General features: G+C 41.3%; 1 protein-coding gene across 1 annotated transcript in view; it reads left to right on the plus strand.

Moving 5' to 3' along the window:
• The window catches only part of PNKD (paroxysmal nonkinesigenic dyskinesia), a 121,166-nt gene that overhangs the window by 24,683 nt on the left and 84,879 nt on the right, over positions 1-11,604 (plus strand). The window lies entirely within an intron of this gene.

Below are 11,604 nucleotides of genomic sequence, written 5' to 3' on the forward strand. Positions count from 1 at the left end.
CAAAAGAACCAATAGATCCATTTTAGAAGAAGTTTAGCCAGGGTGGTCCTTGAAGGCCAGGATGGCCAAACTTCATCTCTCATACTTCAGATATATTGTCAGGAGAGACCAGTTGTTGAAGAAGGATATCGATATCATGTTTGGTAAGGTGGAGGGTCAGAGAAAAAGAGGAAGACCCCCAATGAGATGAATTGGCCAGGTGGCAGCATCAATGGACTCAAGTGTGGCAACAGTAGTGAGGTTGGCCCAGGATCGAGCAGTGTTTCATTCTGCTGTGCATAAGGTCGCTATAAGTCGGTACCTACTCGATGGCACCTAACAACAACAACAACAAATGCTATCAGAGCAGACTACCACATCCCAAACAGTCATCCTTTCACTTAACCACTTTGCCACCAGGGCTTCTAGATTACTACCATAGTGCACAGATTTGGTCTGGGAACTTTGTACCCATGTCTCCACCCTCATCTTTAAATTCCAAATGTCACCCAAGTTCCCCTGAGCTTGTGTAGTTTCCAACCCAAAACCAAACCCATTGATTTCAAGTGGTTTCCAACTCAAAGTGACCCTAGAGGAAGGAGTAGAACTGCCCCACAGGGCTTCCCAGGCTATCTTTACAGAAGCAAAATTACCACATCTTTCTCTGGAAGAGCAACTGATGGGTTTGAACTACCCACCTTTTCTATTAGCAGTGGAGCTCTTTAACCACTTTGCCTCCAGGGCTCTTTTGTGTGGTTCCAAAGTCCATGTTATTTCCATGAAGCCAAGACTGTCATAGATGAGCAGCTTCAAAGAGCTTATCTTGTGCTAATAGCTACCAATCTGCACCTACACTAAAGGTCTTTCACAGTCTGTTGACACTTCCTATTTGAGTAGACTGGGGTTGACTTGAAAAAACACAGCTAGCAATGAACATCTAGGCAATTCAGACTACCTGAGTCCGAAGCCCATCACAGAGGCACTTTTACTTATTTTATCATCTCCAATAGCCAGTCCAGCTCTTTGGTGGAGCAAGTAGGGCCCCTGGATTTATCTGGAGCCTAATTTGCATGGTGAGCATAGTGAAAGCAGTGTGCTGATTAGAAAGCTATAGCAAAAGTTTTCACTTAGATTGTATATTTCAGGTCAATTTAAATAGAAACTTTAAAAACTTGCTTTTCCTCCACACTGTTTTCCCCCACTGGTATATGAAGATTTTGATAAGTAGAAAGCATTGAAGTAGGAATTACTTAGGGGGACTGGTACACATGATGGTGGCCTAACTCCCCCAGTGGACTCCTGATATGGGACTGTGGGTTAATGCGCTAGACTGCAAAGTCAGGTTGAACTGCAAGGCTGGCAGTTCAGGCTCACCGACTGCCCCTGAGAAACCTCATACAGGGTTGCCATGGGTTGGAACCCACTTGACAACATTTAACCCCCCCAGTAATTAATCCGGGGGCTAATTAACCAATAAACCAGGTAAGCATGGGTTTACTTGTGCTTACTTGCTATACTTACAGCAAACAGTGTAGTGAGTAAAACAGTCTGGTGAAAATATGTGAAACTGTTCACTACAGATTAGTAATTAACACAAGAAAGCCCATGCTTACCTAGATTACTGGCTATCTGTCCCCATCAAAGATTGTAAATTTGAAATCTGCGATGTGTTGAGAACATGTGAACTTCTTCACTACAGATTAGTAAATAAGCACAAGTATGCCTATGCTTACCTTGTTTATTGGAGTCTTGTGGACTCCAATGCACTGGACTTCAAGGTTGGTTTGAGCTGAAAGGTCAGCAGTTCAAGCTCCCCGGCAGCTCCTTGGAAACCCTATGCAAGTGAGTCAGAACCGACTCCAGGACAATAACAAAAACAACCTTGTTTATTGGGTAATCTGACACTGTTAGCAGTACATCCCATCATTGTCCCATGCCATATTTGAAAATGTGGCGCTGTGTAATGCACTAGACTGCAAGTTGGTTTGAACCGCAAGGTCAATGGTTCAAACTCACCAGTTGTTGTTGTTAGGTGCCATCGAGTCAGTACCAACATATAGCGACCTTATGCACAGCAGAACCCAATCCTGGTGGGTTTGAATCATTGACCTGTGGTTAGCATTCCATTGTTTATCCTACAACACCACACCAGGACTCCTAATTAGTCAGAACTTAATGTATTACTCCACCCAATCACTGTTTCATCACTTTATAAAAGAAGTTGCCTTTTACAAAGGACTTGGTATTTACTGAATTGTGATAATTAATGGGGACTGGGCTAAATATCCCTCTTTATCTTCACTTGGGGACAGGGACCAAAGTCTCATTCATCATTAGACCTCAGAATAGTACTAGACCGTCAATCTGTTGAATTGTGCTCTAGGGAAAAAAGACCCCAAATCTAAACACATTTTATTGTTGGTGTTATTGTTGTCATGTGCCATTGATTCATTTCCGACTCATAGCAATGCTATATAGGGTTTCTGAGGAGCAGCAGGTGAGTTTGAACCACCAGCCTTGTGGTTCAAATCAATCTTGAGGTGCAGTGCTTATCCTACAGTGCCACATGAAGACACCATACTTTATAGTTGTTGTTGTTAAGTGCCTTCAAGTCAGTTCTGACTCATAGCGACCCTGTATACGGTTTCCAAGGAGCAGCTGGTGAGTTTGAATCGCCAACCTTGTGGTTCAAACCAACCTTGCAGTCCAGCCCATTAACCCACAGTGCCACACCAGGACTCCATATTTTATAGACTCCCCCTTTACTAAACCTCATATACGACAAAGACAGATTGTCTGGATGAAGGAGACCTTAATGGTGTACAAAGGATTCACAGCTATGTGACTAATCATCTTTCATTTCACCTCATAGTGACCCTGTAGGACACAGTAGAACTGCTCCTTACGGTTTCCAAGACTAAATCTTTACAGGAGCAGAAAGCTTCCTAGTTCTTCCTCGGATTGACTGGTGGATTTGAACTGCCAACCTTGTGTTAGCAGTCCAGTACTTATCCTACAGCACCATCAGGGTTCCCTATAAATCATCGGAAACAAAGGCATTTGTCACAAAATCCTGATTGGTCCAATTTATCAGTCATAGGCAGGACTATAGATATGGAGAACGGACCATTAAGGAGATGAGTCTGTAACCACAGATGAGAAACTTTTCCAGGATTGGTTCTGGGGTCCTCAGATCACCTGGCTACTTGATGATCAGAGTATGACTCATGACCATGTGGCCCTGGTACCAATACTGTAAATCATTAAGGGCATACCCAGGCAAGTTCCCAGAGGGCAAAGACTACCCCTTCCTGGGCTGGCTCCCCCGACTGCCATCCTGTCAATTCCAATTCAGAAGACCCTAGATAGGGTTTCCAAGACTAAAGAGTTACATGCAAACAGATAGCTTCATCTTTCTCCCTCAAAGAGGCTGGAGGGTTTGAGCTGGCTATGGGAGTTGGAATCCACTTTCAAACACACTCTGCCTGAGGGCAAAGTTGTAGACATTACTGGTTAATGATCTGAAGGAACTCAAATGGAGGAAATCTGAATTTGTGTAAAGACTCAAAACAGCTGTCTCTCTAAAGTGAAGCCTTCCACAAACCAAGTGCTTTCGAATTTAAGCTCCAAAATTAAGGGACTTTTAAAAGGTCATGGAAAGTGGAATGAAAAGAAAAAGGAATTTTTCCATGACCTTTTTAAAGGCCCTCCTGTAAGTGAAAGGGGTCCTGGTGTGGCGCTGTGGGTTAATGCGTTAGACTGCAAAGTCAGTTTGAACTGTAAGGTTGGTGGTTCAACTCACCAGTAACTCCTTGGAAACCCTCTAGAGGGTCACTATGGGTCGGAACCGACTTGAAGGCATTTAACAACAACAATATAAGTGAAAGCATTCTAATGAGCTAAAGGGTGGTGGAGGCACCCTAGTAATGCAGTGGTTAAAGAGTTTGTCTGCTAACCCATAGAGCACCTAGGGAGAAAGATGTGGTGGTCTGTTTGTGTAAAGATTACAACCATGGAAACCCTATGGGGGTAGTTCTACTCTAGTCTATAAGCTATAGGGTCACTGTGAATCAGAATCAACTAGACCACAAAGGGTTTGTTATTGTTGTTGTTTTTGTAGAGTGGAGAGCAGAGTGCTTTCAGGCATGGGTGGGGGATGAATGCAGGAGATGAAGCTGGGGTATTGGAACCCTTCCCCCTAAAAATTAGCCTACTTGTTCATAAACATTATTTCCCACTTTTATAGAGAAACTGAATGGCTGTGTGGCCTGCGGCTTATATGTACTATAAATAAGTTTCATAATATTTATCTTTCCTACCTCATAGTCCTCAAGCTGAGGACTAAGGTACACCTGACCCAAGCCATGGTATTTCCAATAACCTCATATGGATGTGAAAGCTGGACAGTGAATAAGGAAGATTGTAGAAGAATCGATGCCTTTGAATTGTGGTGTTGGAGGAGAATACTAAAAGTGCCATGGGCTGCCAAAAGAACCAATAGATCTGTTTTGCAAAAAGTGCAGCCACAGCGCTCCTTGAAAGCCAAGATGGCTAAACTTCGTCTCTCATACTTTGGACATATTGTCAGGAGGGAACAGTCGCTGGAGAGGGATATCATACTTGGTGAGATGGAGGGTTGGAGACAAAGAGGAAGACCTCCCCAATGAGATGGACTGGCCAGGTGGCAGCATTGATGGACTCAAGTGTGGCAGCCGTAGTGAGGTTGGCCCAGGATTGGACATTGTTTCATTCTGCTGTGCATGGGGTCACTATGAGTCGGTTCCGACTCAATGGCACCTGACAACAACAACCTCATAGACTTTGTGAAGCCTCAGATGAAGTCATTTCTGGAGAAAACATTGAAATGGCATATGATAACTTGTATCTGGCTAGAACCAGAAGTGGGTTACTGTGAAGAAGTCTGAGGTGTGATTCCTTTAATGATATCTCTTTCTAAGCCCTGAATCAGAAACAGCACTTGTCAAGTGCTGGGGACTTAGCAAAGGCTGTTCCTGAGATAAGGAGCCCAGTGATTGTCTATGATTTAGCAACCTCTGTTCATCAAGAGTGTAGTAACCGCATGTGGAAGACTGAACAATAACTGAAGGAGGAATTTGCAAAGTCCAGTGCCCTGGAGGCCCAGGATCCAACTGTACCCTCAACCCATGCCACTGCCATGGTGGATCTTGGCTTCCTTGGCCCTTCCCAGGTCTGTTACGTAAGTCTCAGTGTTACTGTGAGTGCTAATCATACTTCTGTCCTACAAGGGAGGGCTCTTGTCTTTTACTGATTAAGAATAGTCAGGTAAGGCAAAATTTCCACGGGAGCAAAGGTTTGTTATCAGAAAGAGGTGCTGGGCTTGCAAGCTGAGATGTTGTTGTTAGGTGCTAAGTCGGTTCCAAGTCATAGCAACCTTATACACAACAGAACGAAACAGTGCTGGGCCCTCCAGCATCTTCACAATCATTGTGATGCTTGAGCCTTTTGCTGCTGCCACTGTGCCAATCCAGCTCATTGGAGGGCTTCCACTTTTTTGCTGACCCTCCACTTTGCCTAGCATGATATCCTTCTCCAGGGACTGGACCCTTCTGATAATATGTCTGAAGTAGGAGATATGAAGTCTCACCATCCTGGCTTCTAAGGAACATTCTGGCTGTACTTTTTCCAACACTGATTTGTTTGTTCTTCTGGCAGTTTGTTTTACTTTGAATATTCTTCTCCAACACCATAATTCAAGTGCATCAATTCTTCTATGGTCTTCTTTATTCACTGTTCAACTTTCACATGCATATGAAGCTACTGAAAATACTAAGGCTTGGGTTGGGTGCACCTTACTCCTCAGACTGACATCTTTGCCCTTGAGAACTTTAAAGAATTCTTGTGCAGCAGATTTACCTAATGCAATATATCATTTGATTTTTTTCTCACTTCGTATTGTGAATTGAATAAAGGTTTACATAGCAGATCTTTGGTTTTATATTCAACAAACCATACAACTTTGTTTCACTACGTGGTTGCAATCCCCTCAGTTAATAGCATTGTACCAATAGTTAATAACATTTATCTCTATTCATTTTAACTATTGCATTCCTCTGTTCTTCACCTTCCTCTGCTAACCTCCCTCTTGTTGTATATTACCTGCCCTGCCACCCATGTTAACATGTGTCTACCCTCACTATTCTCCCTTCCCCTCCCCAATCCCCCACAAAACTATAATTGTTAAGTGCCGTAGTCAGTTCCGACTCATTGAGACCTTATGTAGGGTTTCCAAGGAGTGGCTTGTGAGTTTGAACTGCTGGCCCTGAGGTTCAAACCGACCTTGCAGATCCAGTGCTTTATCCCACTGCACCACACCAGGACTCCATTGTACATTGTTTCTTTGATCAAGAAAACTTTTTTTTTTTTTAACTATTCACAACTTTGGTCTCATATAATGTTTGCCCTTTGGTCTCGTATAATGTTTGCCCTATTGTGTCTGGCTAATTTCACATAATGTCCACTAACTTCAACGCTGTTGTGAAGTGTTTCACAGCATTTAGTCTGTTTCCATCTTTTTGACATGTCTCTTGTGAACAACATATGGAAGGATTCTGTTTTCTTACCATTCTGCTCTTTATGTCTCTTGGCTGGTACATTTCATCCATTTACATTCAGTGCAATTATCATTAAGTATGAATTGACTGTTGTCATTTTTCTGGTGTTTGTGTGTGTGTGTGTGTGGTGCTGCTAGATTCTTTGTTCCATATAATTTTCTATGATGGGTTCATTTTGTTTGTGGATTTTCTTGTCATTTTCATTTCTGATGTGTTAATATTTACTACATCTTTCTGATTTTCCTCTTTTTATTTTGATATTAGGTGTATTATTTTTCTTTGAGGTTAATTCACTTTTTTTCCCCGCTTAAAACAGATTTATCATGAAATCTACTTGACTTCCTTGCCATTTAGAAATTCGGTATCTGCATTATTTCTTCTGTTTACTTTGTAGTTGACTTCATTATAAATTAATATCTCTGGTTCCCTGTTTTCAGTCTTGTAGGTTTGTTTTACTTTAAATCATTTTATATCTGGATTGAATTTTGGGTGGTGTTGCCATGTATGGTAAACTCAGGTTGTTTGCTCTTGTTGATTCTCAGTCCAAAGAACATCCTTTAGAATTAAAGTTGGTCTAGTTATTACTGTTTTTGAGGAAATGTCCTAATTTTGCCACCATATTTGAGGGACAGCTTTGCTGAGTACATGATTCTTGGCTGGGAATCTTTTTCTTTTAGAGTTTTGTATGTGTCATCCCATTGCCTTCTTGCCTGCATGGTTTCTGATGAGAAATCAGAGCTTAGCCTTATTGGCTCTCCTTTGTTAGGTAACTTTTCATTTTCCCCTAGCAGTTCTCAGGATTATTTTCTTATCTTTGATTTTGGAAAGTTTGATTATGATATGTCTTGGTGATTTTCTTTTGGAACCTACCCTTTTTGGGGCTCGTTCAATGTCTTGTATGCTTATCTCCTCATCTTTCAACTCCTCCACAATTTTCTCTGTGCTTGTCTCTTTCTGGTCTATTATTCCAATCACCTGTAAGTTGTTCTTTTCATGGTGTCCCACATAGGTTTTCTTCAGATTTTTTTCATTCTTTTTTCTGTTTGTTCTTCTGTTGTTGTTGTTGTTGTTAAGTACCGTGGAGTCAATTCCGACTCATAGTGACCCTGCACAGGGTTTCCGAGGCTCTATAAGTCTTTACAGAAGCAGAAAGCCTCATCTTTCTCCTGCAGAATGGCTGGTAGTTTCGAACTGCCGACCTTGAGGTTAGCAGCCCGATTCATAACCACTATGCTACCAGAGCTCCTTATTTATTCTTCTAGCATACTAGTATTGAGAGATTTATCTTCAGCCTTACTAATTTGGGCTTCCATTGCTTCAAATCTACTCCTTTGCCCTTTCAAAATATTGTCCATTTCTGAGATCCTAGTATTAATCTTACGGATTTCTAATTGCAGGTTTTGTATTGTTTGAAAATTCACATTATTTTATCTGTTTGTTCTTGTAGTGTTTTCCTGAATTCTTCAAAAGTTTTTATTGTGTTTTCCTTGCCTTCTTCTATCTTTCTAGTGATATTTTGAAGGTACCTAATTATCATTCATTTGAATTCTTTTTTAGTTAGTTCTATTATCTTTTCTTCCTCAGAAACATCTTCCGGCTCTGCACTTTGGTCATTTGTTTGAGCCATTCCTACTTGTTTCTTCATGCGAGCTAAAATTGTCTGTTGTCTTTGGGGAATTGCGAGGTTGTCATATCTATAAAAACAAATAGTGCGGTTGTTGAACTTGGAGTGGAGAACTCTCTGTAGGGGTGGGGGTGGAGAGGTGGAAGGGAGGTGACAGCAGAGTACCCATCAGCCCTAGGGTGAGTTCCTTTTGGCCTTGGTGCTATCTATGTTCAGGGCACTCAATCTGGAAGTAGCTCCTGAGGGCCCTTGATGAGCTGGTTTCCATGTCTGTTAGGATCACAGGGAGGCTGGGGGCAAGGTGACTGGTTAAATACTGGTCTAGTGACTCTGTGGGTTTTTAAGTCTGGAACAAAACCCACCTGAATCCAGGTACCAAAGCAGCACACCAAAGTAGCACAGTTGACCCCCACCTCATACTGGTATAGCTCCAAACCCCGAGAGAGCAGGGTCTGCACTGGAGGTGGATGAGGGTAGGAGCTGGCCACACTTCTGATCACCAAGGAAGGTATGGAGAGGGAGAGGGGGTAAAAATCATGTCTTTTCTATGGCCTGTGCAAGTCTGTTCTTCCAGGCTTCCCTCCGCTGCCAAAGCTGCTCACAAGATGGTCAAGTCATGTATGGCCAGCCATTCTCACTCTCTTGCCATCTCTGCTTGGCCTCTCCTCCCAGCAAGCACTGCATCCACCTCTCGAACCTTTCTTCTGAAGTTCAGGATGCCAGAATTTTCATCTGTGTTTTTTTTTTTTTTTTGGTCTCTTGTATCTTTGTTGTAGAGGGTCCATGTAGTACATCTTCCTAGTCCACTATCTCACTATCTTGCCAGAAGTCCTCTCGTTTGATTTCTTGATTGCTACTTCCATGAGTGTTGATAGTGGATTCGAGCAAAATGAAGTCTTTGACAACTTAAAACTTTTCTCCATTTATCATGTTATTTATTGGTCCAGTGGTGAGAATTTTTGTTTTCTTTACATTGAGATACAACCCATATAGAAGGCTGTGTCTTTAATCTTCATCAGTAAGTAGCTGACATCCTTTTCACTTTCAAGAAATAAGGTTTTATCATCTGCATATTGCAGGTTGTTGATGAGTCTTCCTCCAATCCTGATGGCACATTCTTCTTCATATAATCCATCTTCTCTGATTATTTGTTCAATATACAGATTAAATAAGTATGGTGAAATAATACAACTCTGGGGTTCATAATTCCTGATTTTAAACTATTCAGAATTCCCTTGTTCTGTTTGAACAATTGCCTCTTGGACTATATACTGGTTGCTCATGAGCACAATTAAGTGTTCTGGAATATCTATTCTTTGCAGTGTTATCCATTGTTTGTCATAATCCACACTGTCAAAAGCTTTTGCATAGTCAATCACTGAAAGCTAGAAACCACAAGGAAGGAGTCCTTACCTAAAGCCTCCAGAAAGAGCATAGTCTTTTTATTTTATTTTTTTAATTCCCTGTGTATCAAGGGAATGGGAATGATCCTCACTGTAGATTTGTTCCCTCTTTTGAGCTACTGCATACATAGGTGTGGGTCAAGTTCATCAAATTGTATTACATTACTCTTTTTTTCCTCTTCTTTCTTCTTCTAGTTGAGCTCTGATCATCCAGTCATTGAAGCCAGGTCAAGTGAAAGAGCATAGTCTTGCTAACACATGGACTTCAGACCTCAAGTCTCCAGAACTATGAGAGAATAAATGTCTGTTGTTTCAAACAAACAAACAAAAACAACAAAACCCTTTGCATAGTCAATAAAGCACTGGTGAACATCTTTCTGCTTTCAGCCAAGATCTGTCTTATGTCAGCAATAATACCCCTTGTTCCATATCCTTGTCTCAGTCTGGCTTGAATCTCTGGCACCTTCCAATCACTTGGCCAGATAGCTGTCTTCCAAATTTCTTGGCATAGGTAAGTGAGTGCTTCCAGTGCTACATCAGTTTGGTGAAAGATTTCAATCTGTAGTCCATCAATTCCCACAGCCATGTTCTTTCCCAGTGTACCTTAAACTTCTTCCTTCAGTACCATTGGTTCTAGATCATGTGCTACCTCTTGAAATGGTTGAATATTGACCATTTCTTTTTGGTACAGTGACTTCCTGCATCATTCAATATTTTGCCCATTGTTGTTGTTGTTGCTAAGTGCCATCAAGTAGGTTCCGACCCATAGCGACCCTGGATAGGGTTTTCAAGGAGTGGGTGGTGAGCTTGAACTACCAACCTTGTGGTTCAAACTGACCTTATTTTCTAGTGCTTTAGCATAGTGGTTATGAATCGGGCTGCGAACCTCAAGGTCAGCAGTTCGAAACTACCATCTATTCTGCTGGAGAAAGATGAGGTTTTCTGCTGCTGTAAAGATTTCCAGCTTCAGAAACCCTGTACAGGGTTACTATGAGTCGGAACCGACTCCACGGCACATAACAACCACCACCACACCAGGACTCCGTAGGATTCTTCAACATCACAAGTCAAGGTTTGAATTTTTCTTTAGTTCTCTCAGTTTGAGAAATGCTAATTGTTCTTCCCTTTTGGTTTTCTAACTCTAGGTCTTTGTACATTTTATTATTATAATAGTCGACTGTGTCTTCTTGAGCTGCCCTTCAAAATTTTCTGTTCAGCTTTTTTACTTCATCATTCCTTCCATTTGCTTTAGCATCTCTACAATGGAGAGCAATGTTGAGAATCTCTTCTGACATCCATTTTGGTCTTTTCCTTATTTCTTGTCTTCTTAATGACCTTTCGCATCTCTTCCTGTATGATGTTATTTTTTGTTTTTTTGTTTGTCAAAAAACCAAAAACAGGGTCAAACAGAAAAATGCAAAAATATTCTATCATTAGAAAGTGAGGTTTGTTCAATGCCAACATATGGAAACACTTTTTTAAAATCTAGATGGGATGATTTCTCTGAATTTTCTTTGATTATTTTATGTATTTATTTCATAATTGCATTCATTCTTTCTTAAAAATACAAACATGGAAGGTATATGTTCATTTTCGAAATATCTGAGCATTTCTGATGCCATCTCCTCATTAGTTAACTTTCCTTCCCTCTTTTATTATAAATACACATTGAGCCGAAAGGTCGATGGTTCAAACCTACCAGCCACTTCTTGGAAACCCTATGCAGGGTCGCTATGAATTGGAACTGGCTTAACAGCACTTAACAACAACAACCTTCCTCTTTGGGACTGTATGATAGTCTTGATGTCATCCCATAGCTTTTCTGGTCTTTGGTCCTAAGTCTCTAATGCATCAAATCTGTTCTTGAGATTATATCTAAATTCAGTAGGGCTATGTTCAAGGTCAAGGAGCTCTGGTAGTGTAGTAGTTATGAGTTGGGCTGTCAACCTCAAGGTCAGCAGTTCAAAACTACCTGTGGTTCTGCAGGCGAAAGATTAGGCATTCT

Source organism: Chrysochloris asiatica, unplaced genomic scaffold (genome assembly GCF_000296735.1).
Source record: "Chrysochloris asiatica unplaced genomic scaffold, ChrAsi1.0 scaffold00110, whole genome shotgun sequence".
In the NCBI taxonomy this organism is placed as follows: Eukaryota; Metazoa; Chordata; class Mammalia; order Afrosoricida; family Chrysochloridae; genus Chrysochloris; species Chrysochloris asiatica.